The sequence below is a fragment of the Lissotriton vulgaris genome, chromosome 5, assembly GCF_964263255.1.
Source record: "Lissotriton vulgaris chromosome 5, aLisVul1.2, whole genome shotgun sequence".
NCBI lineage: Eukaryota > Metazoa > Chordata > Amphibia > Caudata > Salamandridae > Lissotriton > Lissotriton vulgaris.
The window spans coordinates 1,564,697,050-1,564,723,776 of record NC_141693.1 but is presented as its reverse complement, the minus strand read 5'-3'; the positions used below and the strand labels follow the sequence as shown (position 1 = coordinate 1,564,723,776).

General features: G+C 47.8%; 2 non-coding genes across 2 annotated transcripts; both read left to right on the top strand.

The window, feature by feature from the left end:
• The first annotated feature begins 17,721 nt into the window (after positions 1–17,721).
• Positions 17,722–17,794, top strand: TRNAR-ACG (transfer RNA arginine (anticodon ACG)). Its single transcript has one exon. It is a non-coding gene; the product is annotated as a tRNA-Arg (tRNA).
• A 951-nt stretch (positions 17,795–18,745) lies between these two features.
• On the top strand, positions 18,746–18,818 carry TRNAR-ACG (transfer RNA arginine (anticodon ACG)). Its single transcript has one exon. It is a non-coding gene; the product is annotated as a tRNA-Arg (tRNA).
• Positions 18,819–26,727: the final 7,909 nt, after the last annotated feature.

Sequence of the window (26,727 nt, the reverse complement as noted above, 5' to 3'; positions counted from 1 at the left end):
GTGATGGTTATGGACAAAGAAAGAGGAAGTTGTGACCTCTATGACCCTTTATATACTGTTATGTACTCTATGGTTGCCCAGGTATCATGGGTATTGTAGTTCCGTTTTTAGGTTTTGCCTGGCATTACTGCGCAAGCAGTTTGCGCTTGCGAAATCCTAATGATTACAATATGGGATATAGGAACGTCCCCCAGCTCCCATTGGCTAGCTCCATAAATGGAGGCTAGCCATTGGAAGCCGGATCTGTCCGTCAAGGCCGGACCAGATTCGTGGGCGTTCCCGCGATTTCTTCCCTCTCCGATCGTCATCGCGGTGGTGGGCGGAGTTTCGTTTTTTTTTAATGTGTTTGTTTTCGCCATTCTGCGGCCGACCACCGCCGGAGGAAGTCCAGGTGAGTGCCTTCCTTGCCGTTTCCTCCCCCCCTCCCGCTGTCCGTGTGCCTGCCCGCCCCGCTCCCGCTGTCCGTGTGCCTGCCCCCCTCCCGCTGTCCCTGTGCTTGCCCGCCCTCCTTGTCGTTTCCTCCTCCCTCCCGCTGTCGGTGTGCCTGCCCGCCCCCTCCCGCTGTCCGTGTGCCTTCCCGCCCTCCTTGCCGTTTCCTCCTCCCTCCCGCTGTCAGTGTGCCTGCCCCCCCTCCCGATGTCCCTGTACCTGCCCACCCTCCTTGCCGTTTTCTCCCCCTCCCGCTGTCCGTGTGCCTTCCCGCCCCCTCCCGCTGTCCGTGTGTCTGCCCGCCCTCCTTGCCGTTTCCTCCCCCCTCCCGCTGTCCGTGTGCCTGCCCGCCCCCTCCCGTTGTACGGTGGTTCTCATTACAATTCCTCTGCATGCAAAGATTTTAATGCACAAGGGGGCCCTTTTGCTGCCACAACACAGAATTAAGAAGGGGTCTCCTGAGAAATTAAGACTCACCAGAAGTTCCAGGTCCGATACACCTGGTCATTCCTCATTTTGATTCAGATGTTCACTCAGAGATTTCTGATGGTTTCAGAATCCGAAAGGTCTGGAAGGAAGTAAACCGATCCACGGGTCCCTATGAGCTCATATTTCTGATTGGGCTGGTCCTCCTGTTATTGGCGCCATTGCAATTAATGTGGCCACTGAAGAGGGCCTACTCTATTTCTTGTTGAGGAGTTCTGGTTTCCTAAGTCTCCTTCAGTATCTCTTGGTTTAATTGATTGAATATCGGGATGAAAGCTCTGCAGTAGGTAGTGGCTGGCGGTGCAACATAGCACATAATTACTTTAGAGTGAAACATTGATTAAAAACAAATTATTTTTATTATACATAAAAAGATCACACTGCAAAACGTACACCTAAATGTCAAACCCAGCTCTAAAACCAAGGCTTAGGTTAAGTTGTTCACTTTTGTGTGATTCGGCCAGATAATCATTATGGCAGCCTCTGCTGAAACTTAAACCCAAGCTTGCTCAGTGCAACATGCACTGTGGTGAGAGCAGTATCATAATACAGTCGGATGCAGCAGTCAGAAGGGTGCACCTTGATTCATACTACTGTCCTCTCCCAGATTTTACAAGAGCTATTGCATGATGGGCGACCACTCTTTTTACACACTGATATGTATGGTATACTGGGAGCAATGCATGCTGTGCTGAAATAAGCGCCTGACGGTTTCATGCAAGTTGTGGAATAATGTAGTGCGGTTGGCACACCCCCATGTGCGGCACTGTACCCAGCACCATCTGCTCATATAAATTTCTATTTCTATTTAGGGGGTTTTGTAAAGCGCATGGTGACACACAGCAGCGTGTCCCCGCGCTGAGGAGCGACTCTTACTGGAACCTATAGAAGCGGCATACCTTACTGAGCGAATAGTGCAGTTTTAAGTTTGGCTCTAAAAATTGATTCTGATGACTCTAATCTCAATGCCATGGGTAGTTTGTTCCATCTTGAGGCTGCAAGGTGCCTGAAGGATCTTCCGCCCATCCGTGCTCTAGACACCTTGGGAACAACCAGGAGTCCAGAGCCGGAGGATCTCAACGAGCGGGAAGGCTCGTAAGACATCAGAAGTCCTTGCAAAGGGAGAGGAGATCTCCCATTAATGATCCGATGGCACGTGCATAAAGCTTTGAATTCTACCCTGCTTCTGACCGGGAGCCAATGCAGAGACCGAAGGGCTGTTGCAGATGCGGCTCTTCTGGGTAGTCTAAGCACTAATCGGGCAGCGGCGTTCTGTAGGACCTGTAGGCGATTGAGATTCTTCTCTAAGGTCCCAAAATAGAGAAGATTGCCATAGTCCATCTTTGATGTGACTAGTGCATGCACCAAGGTTTCTCGGGCTCTCACAGGTAAAAACTTCAAAGTCTTCCTGAGACTTTTGAGGGTCCCAAAACATGATCCGACCACCTGATTGATCTGGGGGATGAAGGTAAGGTCAGTATCAAACCAGATGCCCAAGTTCTTAGCTTTCTGGCACGGGGTGGGTGTTGGACCTAGACAAGATGGCCACCATGCCGACGTCCACGCTGATTGGCAGCCCCCCACGACCAGCACCTCGGTCTTGCCTCCGTTGAGCTTGAGGCAGTTGGCGGACATCCAGGCAGCTAGATCTTGCATGCAAGCTCTGAAGATGTCCGCCGAGAGACTGGGTGCACGCGACAGGGAGATAACCAACTGCGTGTCGTCGGCATACGACACCAAACAGAGGCCGTGACTCTCTACTAAGGTGGCAATAGGAGCGACATAAAGGTTGAAAAGTGTTGGACTCAGGGACGAGCCCTGCGGCACCCCCTGGTCCAAAGAAATACGCTCGGAGTAGTTGTCACCCTGCCTCACCTGGAAGCCTCGGCCAGTAAGAAATGAATAAATCCATTTCAATGCTGCCCCTCTCACCCCTCCTTTATTCAGACACAGTAGCAAGATGGAATGTGCTACAGTGTCGAACGCAGCGCTGAGGTCTAATAGGATTAGAGCCATGGTTTGTCCCTCGTCTGCACCCTGCCTGAGGGATTCAGTGGCCCTAAGAAGGGCAGACTCTGTAGAATGACGGGGCCGAAACCCAAATTGGGTAGGGTGAAGAATGTTGCCTTCCTCCACATACTTCATTAGCTGTTTGTTTACCACCTTCTCCGCTACCTTAGAAAAATAAGGCAGCAGAGAGATGGGGCGTAGGTTGTCCAACTTCTCAAAGCTAATGTTGGGCTTTTTGCGGAGGGGAAGCACCACAGCCTGTTTCCAATCCTCAGGAATAGAGCTGGATCGGAAGGAGACATCTAGCACGTGCCTAATATAGGGTTCAAGGATCTCCAGACTATCACTCAGCCTTTTTGGGGATGCAGGGTCTCGAGGGGAGCCAGATTTAACAGATCTGCAGATTTTGACTAGCTCTTCCGGTGAGGGGATGGTGAAGTTAAGTAGCAGATTTTGATCATCTTCCTTCGATACTAGGTCTGCAGGCTCTTCCGCTGCAGGAGGGATTTCGGGAAAGGCAGAGTAAATTTTAGACACTTTATCTCCAAAGTAGTTAGCAATGCGGTTGCATGCTACTACTGAGAACTCTTCATCTTGAGTAGAGGTTTTAGGGGTGGCTAGAGATTTATATATGCTGAACAGTTCCCTGGCAGAATTCTCTGCCCCCTGAATTTTGTCTGCATAATATGTGGCTTTCTCTATCCGGATTTTATTATGATAGGTGCGTCTCTTAATGAGACGCATGAGGCGTAAAGGCAAGGCTTTTTTCTATTGGACATTTATCAAGAAGCTCGGCAAATACCCACTCCTGTTCTTAGCAAAAGGGACGTTTAGTAACCATTTAACTGTGAAGCTGAAGGTCTAAAATCCTACAGAGAAATGTACCTTTTTGGTTTTAATTTGTGCACAATCTAAAATGTCAGGCATGTAAGCAAAGATTTTTCAAAATTTAATTTTCCGTAATATTCATGAATTTCGTCATCCTTGTGCGGGATCAACAAGAATACATAATAGAAATCTTTTTCAGAATTTAAATAGTAATGGCTATTTGACTTTGCATGTTTTTCAGTTTAGACAAAAATAAAACATATAAATAAAACACTTATCTTCTATGTAAAGGAAACACAAGGGAAGGTAACTCTTAAGAATGAAGTTTGAAGCTGCCACTTTAAGAGAGCTAGGCTGTTCTAGAATTCAGCAATGCAAGGTCTCTTATGCTCTGTTCATTATTAGGTTTTGCCTGGCGTTACTGCGCAAGCAGTTCGCGCAGGCGAAATCCTAATGATTACAATATGGGATATAGGAACGTCCCCCGGCTCCCATTGGCTAGCTCCATAAATGGAGGCTAGCCATTGGAAGCCGGATCTGTCCGTCAAGGCCGGACCAGATTCGTGGGCGTTCCCGCGATTTCTTCCCTCTCCGATCGTCATCGCGGCGGTGGGCGGAGTTTTTTTTTTATGTGTTTGTTTTCGCCATTCTGCGGCCGACAGCCGCCGGAGGAAGTCCAGGTGAGTGCCTTCCTTGCTGTTTCCTCCCCCCTCCCGCTGTCCGTGTACCTGCCTGCCCCCCTCCCGCTGTCCGTGTGCCTGCCCACCCCACTCCCGCTGTCCCTGTGCCTGCCCGCCCTCCTTGCCGTTTCCTCCCCCCTCCCGCTGTCCGTGTGCCTGCCCGCCCCCTCCCGTGCCATGAAAGCCTGTATGCCGCATGTAAATTGTTTAGAAAAGGGTCGTGGAGTATTCCCAGTGCCTAAATTCAATATTGGGGTTCATACTTTATAAAAAGCACAACATATGGGGGTTTTGCACAGAGGTTATGTAGGTCAATGAAGACAAGCTCACAAATGCGAAAAGCCTTTATCTAGCTCTAAAGTGTCCAGCCTAAGTTACATTTTAGGGAGATCTCACTAGTCATGCGGTAGCCCCTGGACACAACTTATGTCACCACATAAAAGGGTGTGCCACGAAACGGCATGTACACCTTAATGCATGTTCATGAAGTCGATACCACTGGGTTTGCCGCATTATAGCGATGAGATGGTTAGGTATGCAGTGGCAATCTATGATAACCGCACAGACTTAGTACATATGGCACAAACCTGCAGAGGTTCCATAATAATATTTTTTTATTCAGGGCTTGGAGTGGAATGAAAACGTTAGGGGCTTATTAAAAAGCGGCGTGGCCAGGGAAGCATAACTAGGAATCCTTTCAAAGAGGTGTGGCCTTCGCAATTAAAGATGAGACTTAAAACAACAAATATAGGCCTAAAACATGCAGGACTTTTTGGCTTCACCAGTCCTTGTTAGCAGTGTTAGATGAATGAGTAAACACAATTACGTTGCTATTGATATTTATAACCGAACATGTTTTCCTTCTGAAAATATGAGACTGTGAAACAAACTATACTAATATTTGTGGAAGGAGAGATGCTCTTCAGTGTCTCAATCAACACTTCTCTCCCCCTCACACCACTTTGATATGAAATCTCTATATGTTAGACAGATTGCTGTGTGCCTGCCCGCCCCCCTCCCACTGTCCCTATGCCTGCCCGCCCCCTCCCACTGTCCGTGTGCCTGCCCGCCCCCCTCCCGCTGTCCGTGTGCCTGCCCGCCCCCCTCCCACTATCCGTGCCTTTCCCGCCCCCCCTCCCACTTTGTGCATTTTGCATAAGGTACTGCAGTGCATTTTGTATCTTGTGATGTCGGAAGTTGAGTGTATGTTATGCCTTGTGAAGTGGGTGACTGCTGTGTATCTGTGTGCCTTGTGAGACAGGCATTGTGAGACTTCGACCTTCATTGAGGTTGGCAATGTAAATAACAATGCCATTTACTTATAAGTAAAAAAAAAAAAAAGAAATGTCATGAGCAATGCCAATAGCTCTAACTTTTCCAAAGGCGAAACCATTGCATTGTAAATGCTTGTTTCTTTACTGTATACTGATTGGCTGCTGTAATTTTCAGTAAAGAAATAGAGAAAGCATAATCCACGCCTCCTGTCCTTAATAGAATTGAAAATTCTTGGCACGAATGTTAGCAAATTGTTAATTCTATGTTTCCATTTACAGCACTGCCTTTCACTGATGCACCAGGACACACTTCCTTAGATTGTCGCACTTGCAAGATAGTTGATCTTTCCTTGCCACGCAGCAACTGTGGCGCTACCTGATCGAAGGACCCCGCTGCTGCACATGTTTTTGGATGAGAGGAAGCATCCAGTCTAGCACTAAAGTAGCCCACATGCAAATAATTGTCTCTTATTGTCATATATACTGATACATTTAATCTGTATAAGTTGTATCTCCTTACTACCTCTTAATATGTAAAGCGCTCTGATACGCACGGGTCCTGTTCACGCTATACAAACTCTTTAAATAAATAAAATAAAATAACATGTTTGCTGAGGCTTCAGGTGTCAGTGACCTAGACATTACCACAGGAAGTAGTACCCAACCAATACTTACAGCGCCTGCTCCTCTCATTATGTGACCACAGGCGCAAGGCCAACAGGATGCTTCCTGGCAGGCCACGGTATCTGAAAGACTGTAGAACTGAGGTCGAGCCATGGGTTTGTTTATAGCATATAGTAGTTTGTTCGTAGTTGTAATGTAGTACTGTCTGCAAAATGTTATATATTGTTATATATAACGGAAGGAGTTGTAAGATGTCAGGCTGCAGCCGCATTTCTGCAGTTAGAGGAGGCAAAGCCAAGAAGCCTTATCCATCGAATGCAGCATTCATCTCTGCAAAGCAGTAAAGTGAGCAGGGCTCTGAAACTCCACAAACCTGTAGGCTGGCTTCAGAGCTGCGACTTGAAATGAGTTGATAGTATACTTAGCTCCTGTGTTTTTAGGTCGAGCAGACCTAAAAAGCATGCGAAGCATGCTTTGTCTGCTTGACATCTTTTGTTGGTGTGTTCAGGGGAATGTGAGACAGTGTACATGCACGAGCCTCTGCTGTCTCCGATTTGCCCTCGAGGGCGCGCACGTGGCCGTGCACATCCCCTGCCTGCCATTCACATGCTCTCGCAATCACACACAGGCAAAGTCACGCATGCGCACACACATTCCCACGCGCACACACTCACCCCCCCCAACATTCAGGGCTTACATACACACACAAACGCGCGCACACACACCCTCCCAACCCCACTCACCGGGCACACGCAGGGCTCCCACACTGGGGGGGCGGGTGCCGTCAATGTGCCCCAACGCCCCCCCCTCACTGGGTAATACTCCTCTCGTCCTGTTCCTCCGTGTCCAGACTCCGCAGCCCGCTCCGTTGTTTTTCCGCCCCTTCCGGACAGTTTGTGCGTGTCACGCCTCTCCTTTCTCCCGCCTGGAAATCCGATTTGCGTGTCAGGCCTCGTTCTCGCTATCATCTGCACTGTAGTGCATTCATCTTTTTTTATTTTTCAACAGGTATTTATTTCATCCCTGGATGTTTAACATGCCTTAAACTTAACGCGCTTTCAACTTTAACGTGGTCGGGGTGTATTTGCAAGTATCGGTATGAGAGTCCAGCTGTGATTAATTTTGCACGTGAGTGTATTTGAATACATCGGGGCTCGAGTTTACTACCTAACATGTCATTGCGCACGGACACGCTTTCTTTCGTTCAAAACACTTGTTTTAGGTATGCTATGTCATAATTCCCTACGTGAGTGCATTTCTTGACTGCCTTTTTTTCCGTTCAAGGGGAGAGATAGTGTAAGCAGTAAGCACCACCCTAGGGGCTTTACAAAGTTGCACTGCGCCGGAAGACCTCCCAAGTACGTATTTAGCACTGTCAGTGTTTCTTGGGAAGGTCTCAGGTGTTAATGTACACGTAGCAGTTGTCGTATTGCATGTGTGACAGCGCCATCAGCCACACTGGTTTTTACATACCTAAATCAGGTTGCAATGTGTAGTTCCAATTTTAACGTTGCAAAGGGCCAGAAATGCGTTGCTGTTGTTATGCTTTGTTACGAAATGTAGCCATGTTGTTTTTCTCCCTACATAAAATATTGGTTTTCTCGCTGAAATCACGTAGTGTAACTGTAACCAAATTTGCTTTCATGTCTTCCTTCTCTGGTGGTAATAAATGCAGGTGCTTTTTATTAATCATAAACAATATTCACAGGAGTCACTGACAAGTTCAAAATGATTTAATGTATTGTGGTGATTACCGTCATCTGGTTTTTAACCTTACGGTTTATTTAAGTGCCAAACTGGATGGAAAGAAATTACTCTTGTCATATAGTGCACGAATAGAAATTGAGAAAAAAAAACGGTAAACGGCGCTTTTTAACACCATGCGCGCTAGCGGAATTCCGCTCGCACGCTGAGTTTTTTAAAAACGCACTTTACATGACGAGCTGGGCTCGTCATCAGCGTGCGAGGAGGCTACGCCATGACGAGCCTAGCTCGTCATCAGCGTCGAAGGGGTTAAATAGGCGCAGACGGTTCAGACGTGTTTGTTTTCTGTTGGTAAATACTGCTGACAAAACGGGGTTTGGGGAAAATCATTAGTGCATGAAGCAAAATCAAAATACGTGACTGCGAAATTAACAGCAGTGCTGGCAACATATTGTGTCACCTTCTGGAACTGACCTGCATAGATTAAACGTATTTTCGTGGTCCCCAGGCATGAACTTGTCATTCATTGAGTCGTAACGCCGCCCGCACAATGCATACCCAGTCAGGTGTTTGTTGACCTCTTTGTATATGCACGCAAACATGGGACATTGAGCGTTTGTATCCCCGAGCCAGCACACAAAGAACATCTCCACTAGGGTCTCCGCCAGTCTGGGTGCAAAGATGCGCTTCGGGAATTCCTCAGGCGCTATAGTGCACCCGTCAGGATCTCAGACCCATCTCTTGTGATGACAAATGTGGGCTCACACTGCGCCGAACTGCCAGAAATATGAAGAGTTAGCAGCGGGTAATGTCCGACCCTTGCGGACCGAGTAATCTCCCCCCCCACACACACACACACACCCACTCACACAACGCTTCCCCCAGGCCCCCCTTTTATTGGCCACGGATACCGCTGTCCATTTATCTTTGAGAATATGGAACTACGGGGACCCCGCCATGGGGTCTTGGGGGGCAGCCGAGCGTACGCCATGGGGTCTTGGGGGGCAGCCGAGCGTAGAGAGGTCTGCCCCCGGGATGTTTGGGGAATGGGAGCGACACAGGACTCTGCTCCCCCTTCCTTTTGGGCTGGTTGGGCTTTTTGGGCTGGTTGGGCTTGTTGGGCTGTTTTGGCTATTTTCTAGCCCAAGGGATATTTATTCCTCCATTTTGTGTGTTCCTGTCACAATTTTGAGCTTTCCCGGTAGCTGGTCCCCATCTTTCTAGAATTTTTTCTTTGGTGACCTGGTGGCTGGGAGCATTTAGTCAGGAAATTTTTTATTTTAGTCGGGGAAATTTTTGTGATGAAGTTTAGTTATTTTTGGCTTGTTATGGCTTCGGCTTTTGGACGGAGCAGGTCACAGGAATTTATTAATTGGAGACATAACAGCGGCGTTGGCTGCTTGCACGTCGTAAACGCCTAACAATGAACCCGGTTTTGGAGCAGGACCACCTGCGGTCTAGAAAAGCGGCCCTGGTTTGGCAAGTCATGTCCGGTGGTGAAGGCAGTGGGGGCGAGGTAAGGGGGGGTGGGGTGGTGTCATTGGGTGGCAGTTTTTGTAGGGGAGGGGGAATGGGCCCAGTTTGGGGGGTGGGGGGAGTTTCAGCCACGGGGTGTCTCCTTAGCAGGTCCTGAATGGGGGAGAGGGTGAGGTGAGGTCTTTTGGATTTTCAGAGGGGGAATTGGTTCCGGTGGCAGGGGTGTATGCTTGGGAGAGCATAGTTCCTTTTTTCTTCTTGGGTGAAAGGGGTTTAGGGGCTCTGGGTTTGGGGGCTACAGGTACCTTAGTACCCCTCCACCAGAGAACCCCCATTAAGGGGCGCAGTTCAGCATTTCAGTCATTGTGCTGAGGAAGTGAGGTTGGGGTCTTTTGTGGTTGGTTATGGTGAGTGGGGAGTTCGTCACGCAGGGCCTCCCCCGCGCCTGTTTTTTTCAGGATGTTTTGGGTGGAGTGGGGATGTGGCGGAGGGGGACCCCTCCCCCTCCGCCGCCCTCCCGGATAAGTACGGTGACTTAAGGCTCAGGGGGCAGGGTGCTGATCGTTTATTTTTTTTTTTTTTTCGAGGGTGGTCCTTGGGCAGGGGAGATTGCAGGCTAGGTAGTTTTTGGGCGCTCCCAGCACTCCAGTCCAAATTTGTTTTTCATAAGTTGAGGAGCGTCGTAGGTCGGCAGACTCGGTAGGGTGAGGTGTGGCCCCAATGCACCGAGGAGAAGGGAGGGTGGAGCCTTGCGCGGCACATTCCATTCCGGCAGGGGAGCTCGGCGCGGCCAACACATGAAGGTCAGGCGCGACCTCGCTGGCCCCAACGAAAAACAGGACTCAGTCAGCAGGGCGAAGAGCGGCCCCAATGCAATGAGGAGAAAGGGGGGGTGGAGCCTTGCGCGGCACATTCCGTACCGGCCGCGGCGTGGTCAGCAAACGAAGGTCAGGCGCGACCTCGCTGACCCCAACGTAAAACAGATGCTGCAGTCACCGCAGGGGGGAGTACCGGCGTGTACAGCGGCTCCCTCGCCAGGAGTATTTTCACAGGCCGCTAGGGTTGGTGTAGGCAATGTTGGGTCGGCTGAGGCCCGCAGTGTGGGTTTTATGATGGATTCTATGCAGATTGAGGAATCGTTTGTACTGTATTATGATGACTTCCCTGAGGAAGGGGAGTGGAGGGACAATGTGGAAGGGGTGCCTTCTCATGTGTCTTTCAGAATTTTTCAGGCACCGGAGGCGGTGCAGCCCATGTGGGCAGCGGCGTTGGGGCCCGGATGAGAGTGCGGCTCTGGGTGAGGGTTCCTCAGACGGTGGACCCAGTTGAGCAAATGGCATGGAGCCAATGGTGTCAGTGGAAACAAAGGGTGAAGTATTTTTGGGAGGAGCTGGGTGGTAAGCTCCGTAGGTGAATCGGTCAAAGAGCGGAGTGAGAAGGTTGTTCCACGGGCCAAACCAAATATGGTGTCGGTGGAGGCAAAGGGTGAGGATGTTTGGGAGGAGACGGGTGGTAAGCACCACATGGGTAAATATATCAGAGACCGAGCGGAGTGAGAAGGTGCTTCCATGGGCCAATCCAAAAATGGTATCGGTGGAGACAAAGGGTGATGATGTATGGGAGGAGCCGGGTGGTAAGCTCCACATGGGTAATTATATTAGAGTCCGAGGTGTGGGGACCGGTGAAGTGGTGGCATCAGGCACTAAGTGGAGAGTGGCTTGAATACTGGACGGACGGGCTAGGTAAAGAGCCTTGCAGAGTAAAGAGCTAGTTTAATAAAACCTCCTGTACATGGGTGTAGCAAAAGGCCCCAGGTGCGCATTTGATGTTGGCCATGAAAGAGCACGTTTGAAGGGGGGGGGGAAACGTTGAAAGGTTGAAGCTACTTCACAAGGAGATACGGTCCAAGGAGGGTCTAAGGAAGAGAGGTATGAGCTGGCCGAGCGGCTTACGGTGCCGTTGACAAATGTAAACTGGAAGGCCTATACTTACCGTAAGTGGTTACTTGTAGGTGCCGGCCCCTTCAGGGGAGGGGAGGATAGGACAATAGCTACACCGTCAGCATCAGGAGCGTGAGGGGAGTTTTTATGAAGGCTTGGGCACAAGGGAGTATGGTAAGTTCATACCCAAGTTCTCTCAGTGCGGAAGGAAACACCGCTTGGTTAGGTGTTGGGGAGGCAGGGCGCAAGGAAACCAGCAGGGGCACCGGACAGGTGCTTGCACATCTGGGCCTCCACAACAATCCCCGGGTGGTAGGGGCGGTAAGGAATTTCAGGGTCACGGGCCCAAAAGCTTCTACACCAGTCGGACTACAGCTTTGGCGTCAAGGTCTGGGGAAGATGAGGGTTTGCAAGCAGAGCAGGTCCTGTTGGAGAGTTTTGAAGAGGGGTTTTCGTTGGGTTTAAAAGGGGCCTCAGCGGAGGCGGTGTCTAAAGACTTTCGAAGTCAGCATTTTAACATATGGCAGGGGTGCAACACAAGTTGGACAAAGAAATCCGTGAAGGAGGGTTGACAGGTCCTTTTGATGGCTGCCCAGTGGATGATTTGATTGCTTTCTTCGATTGGGAGGGGTGTTCTCAAAGAAGAATGGGGTCAGTGTGGACAAAGATGACACCTATTGTGGCTTGAGGAGTTTTCAGTATATATTTACATGCATGAGGAGGCAGCCCCAGTGTCATATTTCCCAGTTTAAGTTGCTATGTCATTGGTTGTGACCGCGGGCGCACTTATAGATATGGCGACAGGGTCATAAAATCTTCATTTCACATCCTTCCCGTACATCCGGTTGATTGGGGTCTTCTTGGATTCCAGTTTGAGGGATGGTGGTATGTGAATAGGGCATTTCCGATGGGTTGTTTAATGTCTTCTGCTTTGTTTAAGTGTTTCAGCACCTTTTTTCAGGGGTATTTTACACAGCACACTGGTCCGAGGCTGGTAACACACTATTTAGATGTCTTCTTTCGTCGGTTCCCCGGGCTCCACGGAGGGCCAGGTAGCACTAGACACTTTCCACGAGCTCTTGGGGGAGGTGGGGTTGGCCCTTGGCACCAGAGGAACAATGGGGCCATGCCGACCATGTCATTCTTGGGCATGGAAATTTACTTAGTAGGAATGCAGGCACGGGGTCGATTGTTAAGAACCCGAAAACGTTGGTGTTGTTGGAAGGAAAGTGGGCAAGCATAAATTAACACCGAAGGACATCCAGTTTTTGTGGGGCTATATCAATGCTGCCTGTAGGGTAGTCAGGGCTGGTAGGATTTTTTGCAGGAGATTGGGTAGGGCGTTGTCAGGTCATTAGCTGCCTCTACACTATATCCGCTTGTTGGCTGGTGTGTAGGTGGACCTGCGCATGAGGAGGTCAATTTTACATTCCTTTGACAGATTACTATGGTTTCGAAACGATGACTTTCAGTGGGATGTTCAAATATTTTCAGGACCGGCAGGTGGTGATGGGTGTGGTATATTCTGACAAGGCAGTTGGTTTTAGGGGTCGTGTCTGAGCGGGGGTATTTTGGTGGGAGGGGCTTTGGCGTTTTTTAGCCTTTTTTCCTGTGCAGGTGGCTTTGTCGCCGAGGGGTGTGGAAGCGGCACATTCGAATTTTTGGTTCAGGATTTACATCTTGGCAGCAGTGGAAATTCTCTACAAGCATGCGGCTAGGGTTGTGCAGTTTGTGATTTGGTTGCAGGTTTGTTCTTGGCTGCTTTAGGCTTCATTTGGAGTTCTGGGCATTTTTTATCCCTGGTGTGAACTGGGAATTTTGCTGCTGCTTGGTTTCATTCGCAGTGGAGGGGTTTTCCTGTGTCTGGCCATTTAGGTGGTTAGGATTCCGACCGCAATACCGGAACAGCTTTGGTATGTACATAACGCAGGGTCTTTTAGCTGGTGGTAGGTTTTTGTCAGCTCCTACTTGCGCAGTTCCTTCTCTGGCCTGGGACAATTTATGGGAGGTGTTTGTCAGCGGGAGGAGTCATGGGGGTGATCAGGGGATATTTTTCAGTTTTAGGGCGTTGCCTGTATTTTGCAGGGAGGGTTTTTGAAGTACGCTTGTTTTATGAACAGGCTTGTTTTCTTCTGGGGCCTTTTGGGTATCCGAGCTCTTAGGTTATATGTTTCACCTAGGTGTCTCCGGGCAGTGGGTTTTTCTTAGACTTGTTCATATGTCTGGAGAGGGTTAGGTGGGGCTTCAGTTCGCAGGTATGTAGTTTTTTGTTGGCTTGGGCTCTGGGACGTGTGGCTCTTCCCTGTGTGTAAGTTTTCTCTGAGCAGGGGTTTGTTCTGGCTCATTGAGGTGGCAAAGGGGTGAATTGGCCTAGGCTAACCACGTTGCTGTGGGGTTTGCTGGCTCTCAGGGTATGGGAAGGCTGCCCATGGGTTCGGGGCATAGCAGGCATTAGCTATTAGGGAGTCGGGCATGTACTGTTGTTAGCAATGTGTTCTGGTCAGGGGGGAGTGTTTCTAGATACTTCATTTTCTCTACATATTTTTTGGCACATGGCTTTGTGAGGAGAGGGAGGCCTGGGTGCGAGGTATCTGCTACCCTCTTAAGATAAGTTGTTAGGATTTTACGTTCAGGTGAGTCATTCCATCGGTTGAGCGGCGGCCAGGTGGGTTGTGGACTGGCCATTTGGGACATCGGTTGGGTCTGTACACTTGGCAATTGGAAGACTTGGAAGGGTTTTGTGCTGCCAGGACTTCTTTTTTCGATGCTCATGTGGCTTGCTTTATTCCTAAATCGTAGGATGGTTTTTAAGGTTTTTAGTGGTTCCCTTTTCTCGTCGGATGGGAGTGTTCGGTGCAGGTTTCTTTTGCAGAGTTTCGATTGGTTCCCCGTTTTTGGGGGGAAGAAAAAAGGGGAGTTTGCCCCCCCCCCTTTTTTCTGGGTGGCGGTTGGCACTCATGTGTACATGTTTTTGCCAAGTTTATTTGTTATTGACTGAGGCAATCCAGGCTGGAAGGGTACGGGCAGATAAGTTCACTAGGTAGGATCTTTAAGGTGCTTTAGGAAATTAGGTTAGTGGCAGGTTAATAGTCGTAAAGGTTAAGGTTGAAAGGTCAAAGGTAAAATGGTAAAGTTCAAAGTTCAAAGGGAAAGGTTAAAAGGCCACACCAAAGGTTCAAAAGTCAAAGGTCAAAGTTCAAAGTTCAAAGTTCAAAGGTCAAATTTCAAAGGGAAAGGCTGGAAGGTCACTCCAAGGGTAACGTTCAAAGGTCAAAACTGAAAGGTCACAGTAGGTGGTACTGAATGGCAGGTTTTTAATGTTGTGTGGGAGAACCTTAGGGGTGGGGGTAGCGTAACATAGGTAACAGCTTGTATAGTGAGGTTGTAGTTTTGTTAGGCATTAGGCCTTGTAATTGTGATGTGCACCTGTTTCAATAAAAGCGGCCTTTTTCACACTATTTCGGTGTCAGTGTCTGTGTCGATCCCCATATTCCCCAAGGGGGTCTTGAGGGGCAGCCGAGGGTAGAGAGGTCTGCCCCCCGGGATGTTTGGGGAATGGGAGCGACACAGGACTCTGCTCCCCCTTCATTTTGGGCTGGATGGGCTTTTTGGGCTGGTTGGGCTTTTTGGGCTGGTTGGGCTTGTTGGGCTGGTTGGGCTTGTTGGGCTGGTTGGGCTATTTTCTAGCCCAAGGGATATTTATTCCTCCATTTTGTGTGTTCCTGTCACAATTTTGAGCTTTCCCGGTAGCTGGTCCCCATCTTTCTAGAATTTTTTCTTTCTCGCCCTCCCCCCCCTTTCATTTTGGTCTGTTTCTCTGATTCACATTTTATTTCTCGGTTATCAATCTCGTTTTTTGGTTGGCTTTGTATTGGAACAGGTGTGCAGGGGATATATGTGTTGGTGTTAGGGTTGTCGCTTGAAGCAGGTGCAAGGGTGGTTGGCACTCATGTGCACATGTTTTTGCCAAGTTTATTTGTTATTGACTGAGGCAATCCAGGCTGAAAGGGTACGGGCAGACAAGTTCACGAGGTAGGATCTTTAAGGTGCTTTAGGAAATTAGGTTAGTGGCAGGTTAATAGTCGTAAAGGTTAAGGTTGAAAGGTCAAAGGTAAAATGGTAAAGTTCAAAGTTCAAAGGGAAAGGTTAAAAGGTCACACCAAAGGTTCAAAAGTCAAAGGTCAAAGTTCAAAGGTCAAAGTTCAACGGTCAAGTTTCAAAGGGAAAGGCAGGAAGGTCACTCCAAGGGTAATGTTCAAAGGTCAAAACTGAAAGGTCACAGTAGGTGGTACTGAATGGCAGGTTTTTAATGTTGTGTGGGAGAACCTTAGGGGTGGGGGTAGCGTAACATAGGTAACAGCTTGTATAGTGAGGTTGTAGTTTTGTTAGGCATTAGGCCAAGGGCCTTGTAATTGTGATGTGCACCTGTTTCAATAAAAGCGGCCTTTTTCACACTATTTCGGTGTCAGTGTCTGTGTCGATCCCCATATTCCCCAATATTATGGTCTCTGAAAAAAACAAAGCAGTCACTGGCCAGGCAGAAGCAGCTGCCTTGCATGTGTGATGTCAACACAGACGTCCATAGCGCTGCGATGCCCTGCTTTCTAAACTGTGCGGTGACAAGCGCCTTTGACTTCTACTATCGGTTCTATCATTCTGCACAGCTACCAAAAGCGGCCTCCAGGAGCTGTGACCACAAACTCCCATCAGCACCCACCTAAGCCTCTGCGGTGTGTACAGGGCCCTTGTGATATTTTATGTGACCAGCAGTTTATTGTAAATATACTTAAATCGCTCGAACAGTTCGTTCAATCCAAGTGTACCCTGTTGTTATTTTTAGTTATTCCCACACGTAGATTCCCAGGATCAGATCCCAAAAGATGCAAAACACGGACAGGTCTACTCTCAGTATTGGACCCAAATCATCCCTTCTTGTTAATATGTTGTCCATGTGAGGAACTATTTTGCAATTCATATCCGCTAACCCTTCCCCCTCCCCTCCGATAAATCTCCACAATTCAGCCTGAGTTAACATCTTTATCGCTTGAGGAATGGTGAAAAAGACTACGGATTATTGCTATTGCACTCCAGACCCATTTCCCACTAACTGTGAGTCTGAAGTCATGAATATTACCACTTGTTTAAAACTTCTATTTACTATCAATATACGAGGCATGAGGCAGCAGTTACATCGGAACATTCCGAGACCATTAGAGCTTTTGAATATGTTTGTTCACCCACATATAATGCATCTCCCTTTCTTCTATAACATGCAGCTTAAATGGTCCTGACACGTGAAAAATGCTTAAATAGGTCCGTGACAGCATGAGCTTCAAGCCCTGATAGCTCCGTCGGTAGAGCATCAGATTTATAAGCTAAGGGTCCAGGGTTCATTTCCCTGTTCAAGCGCATGGTATCTTGTTCAACTTTAATCTGCTATTAGCTATATTGGAAATGAAGATTTCTTTTTAGCTTTTTACTCTCCTCTCTCTACCGAAAGGTGAGCTCCGAACGTGTTACTGGTAGCTCGTGCTCTGAAGAGGGACAAACAGAACTGTGAGTCTTAGAGGGCCGGGCCGAGGTCATTCTCACCTCTGCCCCCCCCTTCCCTGTGGCACTGCTCGTTCTGCCCTGGCTCGTGCACCGCATGCAGCCTACAGAGAGTGTGGAGACACAAGCGAGGTGTAAAGTGAGTATACATCAGTGTCCCACCCTCTAGTTCGATGTGTCACTGGGAGCTCATACTGTGAGGAGAGATGCACAGAGCTGTAAGGTCTTACAGGGAGAAAGGAGAGTGTCATCCTGCCCTCCTGGACAGCAACACCACCCTGCCCTAAAATAAAACACTTTCTCCATCAAATATAATCCATGATATAAATATGGAAGATTACATTTTACCAAGTGAGGAAACTCCTTAGTAAATCCGTTTTCATTTGCACTACGTTATCAAAACAAATTGCATTGTTTTCCCACCAAGATACAAAAACAAGCATTTGCAATGCAATAGGTCTCGCATTTACACGAGTTTAAGCTATTGGCATTGTAAATGTCAATGCCTTTTATTTATGTTTTTGGAACCGAAAACATAAATAAAAGGCTTTGTTATTTGCAATGTCAATAGCTCAAACTCGCGTAAATGCGAGACCTATTGCATTGCAAACGCTTGTCTATTGTAGAGTGCACCGCTACATCCTTACCATCTGTCACACGAGCTCATAGCACCTCTCGTGATTTGGCCATTATCTTTTCTCTGATCGCATGGACCACAGCGGGCCAGTGGCGCAATGGATAACGCGTCTGCCTACGGAGCAGAAGATTCCAGGTTCGACTCCTGGCTGGCTCGGTATCTTTTCACTTTTTAACTTTCAATATAAACTTGAAAATGATCTATAAACATTATAAGAAACTACATCACGCCTGTTAGACCATGAAGTTCCGTCCTGTGTGGTTTTATAATAAACTGATCTGTAAACTTCGTTACATAAACAGGTACGCATTTGAATTAAGTTATATACTAGGAATTTAACGCCAATATTTAGTTTTTAAAGTGGGCCATTCTGAGTTTCTCGAGAGGTCTGTTTTAACTGTAAAACAGACAACTGTCGATTTGCCAAAGGGCCCAATATTTTCATCGGACAATAAATGCTAGTGAAAATTTTTTTAAAAAGCACCTTTACAAGCGTGGTCTCGAAGGCGCGGACCTTCATAATGGCTGTCACGGATGCAGCTGCTAGTGACTTTTTCCATCTAAACTGGGCAAAATAACGTGGCATCTGCGATACTAGTGCATGGCCATTGGCCACGGTTCTAGAAAAATAAATCACAAATGTATTGTGTCTGCGGAACAGTCGTTCTTTCCGGTTGCGATGTATAATGTGCGCAAACAGTTGTATTTCCCGCCACACCGCCCTCTGCACTTGCACTGCAGCGGAAAAGAACTAGTTAAGTTGCGAGTTCTGACCACATCGAAAAGACTTTGATCCAATCAGAGCAGGGGACAAAATATACAAAGTGACATCAGTACTCTTTGCCCAAGAGAGCAGTGGCTGTTAAAGTTGTTGTGACTTTTATTGCCTGTACATACGGTGAGTTCCTTAAGTGATCCCTTCATACACCTCAGTATTTGACTCTTGCTATTATCTTCACTACTTAATGTGAAGGAGCTATCATTTCTCTAGCTTATTCAACCTGTCTAGCGTGCACACTGCCGTCCATATACCAGAGCGCACATGCGCTGGTCTACTACTCCGCCCCTTACTTTACAGACTCCGCCCCGTGCATAGTAGAGAGCGGCGGGCCAGTGGCGCAATGGATAACGCGTCTGCCTACGGAGCAGAAGATTCCAGGTTCGACTCCTGGCTGGCTCGACCAGAACTTTCCATCCCTTTGTAGGCAGTGGCGCAATGGATAACGCGTCTGCCTACGGAGCAGAAGATTCCAGGTTCGACTCCTGGCTGGCTCGACCAGAACTTTTCATCCCTTTGTAAAAAATGCAAATATTAATTATAACATGAAACATATTTTTTATGGGAAAATAAATTATCGTGACATACACATATAGCGCGCTATTATAGTTGAACCAAATCTAACCGTCTCTTAGAGGAACACCAGGTGAATGGGGGGGGGGAACCCTTTCATTTTTTCTTGAAACATGACTAAGAAAGCTGTGTGTCAACGCATGCCCGACGGCTGCTCCTTGATGCAATACATCGTGTGTTGTAATTGAAACACTTCACTCCGTCTTTTGCATGCAGACTTTTATCGGGAAAAGTGACTGTGACCGCCTCGCACAGCAGTAACGTCCAGTTTTCAGTCACCCTGTCAATCTTCAGTTGCCCAGTGTTGCCGCTTGTGGACGGAGCATCCCTTCCCTGGTAGCCACTGGACACCTCGACTTGGTAACCTGTCCTAAAGCCTGCAACAGAAGCGAAAGTGCCTGCCGGAGTTTGCATCATCCAGTTCAGATGAGCAGTATTACTATCATACCCAGAGACCAGGCACTCCAGAAGGACCGAGGCTCCTGGTTCAACCAAGTGGGAACCTCTCTGGGTCAGCACGACGCCAGCCTGTGAACCTTCAGGGAAAATGCACAGAAAACGGGGTCAGAGCACATCAGAAACCCATATCCACACAAGTAATACTTTCAGCCACATGCACTTTACTCACAACAGAAAATTTGAAGCAATGCAAAAATGCATGTCAGCAGATTCATTTCTACTCTCCCCATCTGAGGACCTGAGGGGTGTCGCTTTATTGTTGAAGAATACCCAGGAGAGACCATGTTATATCCAGTGCTTAGTGCTGAGCATCGCCCTATTTGAATATTCAAATATGATGACTCTTTGGTCAAGGTTACACACTAAGCAGGGGGTGGTAATATTATAGTTTGCATGTCCCAGAAACAACACAAGTTGAATTTAGAAATAAAGAAGAGAGGAAGGTTTAGGAGTAACATTAGAAAATGGTATAGCACAGAATGAAGAGGGCGCCTCCCAAAAGTAGAGTTGGAAACAAAAATAGTAAATTAATTTGAAACAGGCCTTAGAAAGAAAAATGACAGCAGGGAGAAAGAAAAGATAAATATGGAGTCACTGAGGTGACCTTGCATTAAGAAAACAATTGGAAGTCATCATATTTGATGGCCCGTATATACTATCAATTTGTTTTTATATAGACTCTAATCAAATATGGTGAAATCTTAAAAATCTGATTGGTGTATAATCCCGTACTATTGGTATGGTTCATTCTTTTCATATCTGTTGGCAATAGTGGGGTTTGAGAGAACTGAAAGACAATGAAGCTTACACTGACATCAAAGCCAGTCTCTGGGCAATCGGCATGTGGGAACATTAGCATATTTTGCGTATTGTTGCAGCTTTGGAACTATGAGCCCGATTGCAATGTAGCTTTCATTCCGGCTGCCTCATATGGATGACGGCGGTCAGTTCAAAACCAGCGGGGGGATTTGATGCGGTTCCGACGAGCTCAAGAAGCCTGTCGGAGCGTGGGAAGCCATCATAATCCCCTAATGATGGCAGAGCCGGGCTCAGCTCTAGCATTGGCATTATGATGCCACTTTACGTTTCCAACATGAACAGGCTGTTTGAAAGTGTCTTTGGGGCCCCCTAGCAAGGCCCCCTACTGCCCTGGCCCTCCACAATGGGGCCTGGGGGGCACCTATGGGCCTCCATTAGCATGCCCATTTGGATGGGCGAGAACTCTTCATGAAGTAAGTCACATTTTAGCCCATGTGTTTCTGCAATAAGTGTAAGGTGTGTGTGTGTATGGGGGGGGGGGAGGGGCGCAGGTGTGTTTGTGTAGGCCTAGCTGTGAGGCTACCTTGACTACAGATGCCAACTTTTGAACTCAAGAACTATGTTGGTGTCCCGGCATTAGATCAACATCCTGTGATTCTGGAGAATCACATATGTCCTGAGGCTGAAAAATAAAAACACATTTGATCTCCTCTACCACAACTGTTGCTTATGTAAGTACATCCAATGCCTGTGGGACCAGTTCGCACTATATAAAACTACAAGAAACATAAAAAAAATAACTGGCCATTGTTCATGTTTTAAAATGCTGCAAACACCAGAGAATGATAATTAAAGGAATCTTTATATATAATAAAAACCTTATTCCTTTTTAACATAGCTTTTCTGTCTTTGTTAATTTAACGATCAGTCACGGGTCATTAGGGCAGCTTTAGCAATCAATGTAAAGTGCATTTGCCTGACATTTACTGTTTAAAATACATACTGATTAGGGTGATTTTCATTTTCGTACAGGCCAGGATATTAAAATACCTATCAGATCAAGTGTTGTCGCACTTGTACAATTATATTTCACCTAGCCCACCAGGCCAAAAATCAGTGCTTCTAGTTTTTACCCAAGTTACTGGGTCTATAAGCTATAATATGTTAAAATTACCAAAAATTTCTATAAACATGTGCCCAATGAGACTTATCAATTAGTGTTTAATGAAAAGGCATGATCCAGGAATGTGGGACACTTTTTTAAGGAGTGCCCCGGCCTTATTGTGATCCCGATCCGATCCCTCCTGATACCCTTTGGAGCCATGAAATGAGGCTGCCCGCGGACCACGCAGGGGGCCTACATAAGAGGGCGGCCACCTTGGTGTCACATTAGGCACAAACCTGACGGGTCTAGTGTCTGGACCACCGGGGTCGAGGCGCTTCTTTTCGTCAGTTTCCGGTGCGCCGAGTGGGTGGAGGACAGGTGTATTTACCTTCCACAGCGATCCTTTTGTGCCAAAGTCCCACGCCATGTTGGCATATTTCGTATGCAAAATAAATCTGCAGCAATGTTTTCTCCAACAACCAGGACCCTGGGGACTCAGGGCCTGGGGACAGAGACACTGGACACCACATCCGGTCAGGGGAGGGGATGAGGGGACACTCGGGATCAGGACCTCGGAGCAAGAGGTCAGGGAACAGGACACGCCACAACCCAAAGCTATTGTATCTAATAAAGGAACACTTACCCCACTCTGCATGTCTCCTGCTTGGTCTGTGGGGGCACACGACGAGACAACTGGCGACGAGGCGGGATCGGAACACTCCGACGTGAAGAAAAGGCGATTTTAAACCAGGAGCCCACCCTGGATCGCGTCGTGGCCAGAGAAGGAGTAAAAGGGACATCAATGCAGCAGCAGCGACACGGGAGCCCACCCCGATCGCTGCAGGAGGACTAGGAAAATGACCAAGCGACCCCCGGTAAGCGCCCAGCAAAGCAGCAAAGAGTGCGAAACTAAAGACTGAGAAGATAAGAAGGCAGCGCGAGCTCTCGCGAGAGTCTCGGCGGCCATTTTGGGGTCAGGCGCGGCAGCCAATCACAAGCGAGAATAGACGTGGCGGCCATTTTGAAGTCAGGCAGCGCTGAGAGTGGACGCGAAGTCCCGCGAGATCAGCGGCGGCCATTTTAAAAGCAGGCAAACGGACCAATAAGAAGCCAGAAAGGCTCGGCGGCCATTTTTAAGTCAGGGAGAGATCGTGTTTTGGACAAAAGTGCCGATTTCTAAATAGAAAGCGAAGGAAATGTAATAGAAGCTATAACAAAACAAGTAGAGGCCTACAATACAGGAAATAAAGGACAATAAAGGGAATAAAAGAATAAACCTGACATAAGAAATAAAGAAAGACAAACGAAAGTGAGAAAGAATACCAAAATAATAAGAAGCAGAAACAAGTGATGGCAGAAACAACACAAAGCGCGCAATATAGAAGACCATTGCCATTTAGTCTGTCTGAACCACAAACAGGGATAAGATGGGAGAAGTGGCTCAGACGGTTCGAAAATTATGCAGAGTTAACAGACGTCACAGAAGCAAAGAAACGAGGACTGCTTATAAATCTAGTGGGCGATGAGGTCAAGGACCTGATGGTGACGCTACCAAAGAAGGAGATTGACACCTATGACAAACTAATCAAATGCCTAACAGACAAGTTCGATCCGCAAAGAAATGTGGATTTTGAGAGATACAGCTTCACGATTGCCTTTCAACAAGCTGAGGAATCATTGGACGAATTCGCAACGAGGCTGAGGAAACTGGTGACGCACTGCGAGTTCGAGAAATTTGACAACGAGCAGGCCATAAGATTACTCATAATAACAGGCTGTCGAGACATAGCGTTCCGAACAAGGATACAAAAAGAACCGATAGCCCTAGAGAACATCCTCGCACTTGGGAGGGCGGAAGCGCGAGCAACATCACACGCTCAAGTGATAGAACGTGGCAAAGGAAGAGGTGGAGAACAAATCAATAGAATGGCTAGCAACGACAGAACAAGAAACTGGAGACAAGACAGAGGGGATCAGCCAGCAAGAAAGCCGCAAGAAGGAACATGCTACAGATGTGGTCTGGAATTCCCACACCGAGGACAATGCCCTGCATTTGGCCAGACGTGCAGAAAATGCAACGGAAGAGATCACTACGCAAGCGTGGGCCGAGGAGCACAGTTCAGGAACGACCGGGGAAGAATGAGCAGAGGAAGAATGTCGACAAAGAGACACATCAGACACGTCGAGACTGGAGTGAGAGGCTCATCAGCAGAGTCAGAGGGAGAATACGAAGAAGAAAAGTCAGAACGCCTATACCTCATGACAGAGGGCACAACGGACTCGGAAGATGAGGAGGAAGTGTGCAATGAGACAATATGCCTGATAGACAAGAAAAAGATACGGAAAACAGAGTCAGTAACAATAAAAGTGGGGCCACATGACGCCACTTTCGTTCTGGACAGTGGTGCAACGTGCAACATCATGTGCGTTTCGGAGTATGAAAAAATGAAAATAAAGCCAACCCTGACGCCGTCACGAGTGAAAGTTTTCACGTGGGTGGCAAAACGACCAGTGATCAACCTGGGAAAGTTCAAGGAAGAACTACGGTACAAAGACCAAAGGACAACGGAGCAGATACATGTACTCAAAGGAGACATCCCCGCGCCATGTTTGTTGAGCAACGTCACAGCACAAGTGATGGGGCTAATGGAAATGACATACCACATGGCGGAAAAAAAGAACATCTTAAAAGAATATCCAAAGCTTACAGAGGGTCTAGGAAAACTGAAGGGGCGGCAGATAACACTGCACATTGACGAAACGGTGAGACCGGTTGCGCAACATCACAGAAGGGTGCCCATACACCTACAACCACAAGTGGAGGAGGAGCTGAAAGCCCTCCTACAGCAAGACATCATCGAACCAGTAGATGGACCAACACCGTGGGTGTCACCAAATTGTGGCCGTCCCAAAGAAGGAAAAATCAAAAATAAGAATATGCGTGGACATGAGGATTCCAAACAAGGCAATTGAACGAGAGCGACACCCAGGCCCACACCTAGATGATATGATTAGCTGTCTCACGGGTACAAGAAGGTTTTCAGAGCTAGATCTATGCAAGGGGTACCACCAGCTGGAACTTGACCCCCAGTCACGGTACATCACGACATTCTCTACCCACCTGGGGTTATTTAGATACAAGCGCCTGAGCTTCGGGATTTCGTCAGCTGTGGAAATCTTCCAAGAGACCATTCGGCAAGTCATCAGGCCCGTCAAGAACAGTTTGAACTATAGTGATGACATCCTGGTGTTTGGCAAATCAGATGAAGAACACGACACCGCCCTAAGAGAGGTGTGCTCACACCTAGAAGAAGCAGGTTTAACGCTGAACGAAGAAAAATGTGAACTGGGGCGACATGAGTTGGTGTTTTTCGGTCACATCTTTTCCAAAAAAGGAATGCGGCCAGACCACAGCAAGGTAGAAACCTTGGAGAAGGCAAAAAAGCCCACAGACGTGGCAGAAGTGAGATCGTTTCTGGGACTAGCGAGCTACTGCTCGCGCTACATCAAGGACTTTGCCACCGTCAGCGCACCGCTGCGAGAGCTGCCAAAACAGGGACAGAATTTCAGATGGACCAGTGAATGTGACAAAGGGTTCGAAGAGATAAGAGAGGCAGTGACATCAGTAGATCACCTAGCCTATTTTGCCCCGCAACTGTGCACAGAGGTGACAGTGGATGCAAGCCCCGTGGGTCTGGGAGCAATTCTAGCGCAACATCAACCTGGGAGAGATTCCCCAAGACACATCGTCGCATATGGGAGCAAGAGTTTGACAGAGGTTGAGAAAGGGTATTCACAACCTGAAAAGGAGAGTCCGGCGGTAGTGTGGGCCTGTGAACATTACCACATGTTCGTATACGGAAAACCGTTCACGATAGTAACAGATCATCAAGCACTAATCACGATATATGGCAACCCAAATGCAAAGATACCACCCAGAATAGAAAGATGGGGAATAAGGCTCATGGATTACAATTTCAAAATCATCCACAAGCCAGGCAAAGAACAAAATCCAGCAGATTACGTGTCAAGACACCCACTACCACAGAACTCCCAAGTGACCACAATGGCAGAAGAATACCTCAACTTTGCACTAAAACTCAGTACACCAGCGACAATAACAATGAGTGAACTGGAACGAGCAACGAGACAGGACGACACCATGCAAGAGCCAATGAGGATCAACAAAACTCAACGATGGAGGCATGTGAACAGCGACATGCATGCAGACAAAGGAGTAGACAAAGAAGAACTGCTGGCATTCAAAAGAATACACGAGGAACTATCAGAATGTGAAAATGGAACAGTAATGAGAGGCAAGAGAATAATAATGCCTCAGTCGCTGAGAAAAAGGACAGTGGAGTTGGCACACGAGTCACACCGTGGCCACAAAAAAGATGCTGAGGGAAAAGGTGTGGTTCCCGGGACTTGACAGCATGGTGGAAGAAATGATAACAAAGTGTCACATATGTCAAATCATAGGGTCACCTCCAAGACCAGAACCACTAAAAATGTCTCCACTACCAAAAGCGGTGTGGACGGAGTTGGCCGCGGATTTCTATGGGCCTCTAGAAACAGGAAATTACTTCCTTGTAGTGATCGACGAATACTCAAGGTTCCCCATTGTAAAGGCAGTGTCGTCGACGTCTGCAAATGCAACACTACCAGTGCTGGATGACATCTTTGCAGCGTGGGGCTCGCCACAGACATTAAAAACAGACAATGGCCCACCATTCTCAGGCGAAGAATTCAAAAGATTCATGGCATACCTAGGCATATATCACAGGCGCATAACGCCCCTGTGGCCGCAAGCAAATGGGATGGCGGAAAGGTTCATGGGGACCATCAAAAAGGCGGTGCAAAGAGCAAAACTGACTGACATATCGATTGGAAAAGCGCTATGCCAGGTACTGAGGGACTATCGAAACACGCCCCACAGTTCCACTGGGAGATGTCCCGCGGAATTGGTACTAGGGTGAGTGAGCAGAACACGTCTGCCACAGATGAAAGAAGAAAAAAACTTGAGCCAAGAAGACATCGCCGCCAAAGACAAGAGGCAGAAAGAAAAGATGAAAGAATACGCGGATCAAAGACGACACGCAACAAACGCAAAGATAGAGGAAGGAGACATGGTGTTTGTGAAACAGCGACGGGTAAAAAAGTCAGACAGCGTATTTGCAAGAGAACCAGCAATAGTGGTGAAAGTGAATGGGCTCATGATCACAGCAACAACTGGCCAACGAGAGGTCACCAGAAACAGCTCCCACTTCAAGGCAGTAAAAACAGAAGAAGGAACAGGGATGCCAAAACAAGAAGAGGCCAGAGAGACATCGCAGGAGGATCCTGCACCAGAGTCTGGAGAACAACGACCAAGGAGAGAATGCAAAAAGACCAAGAGACTGATAACGCACACTT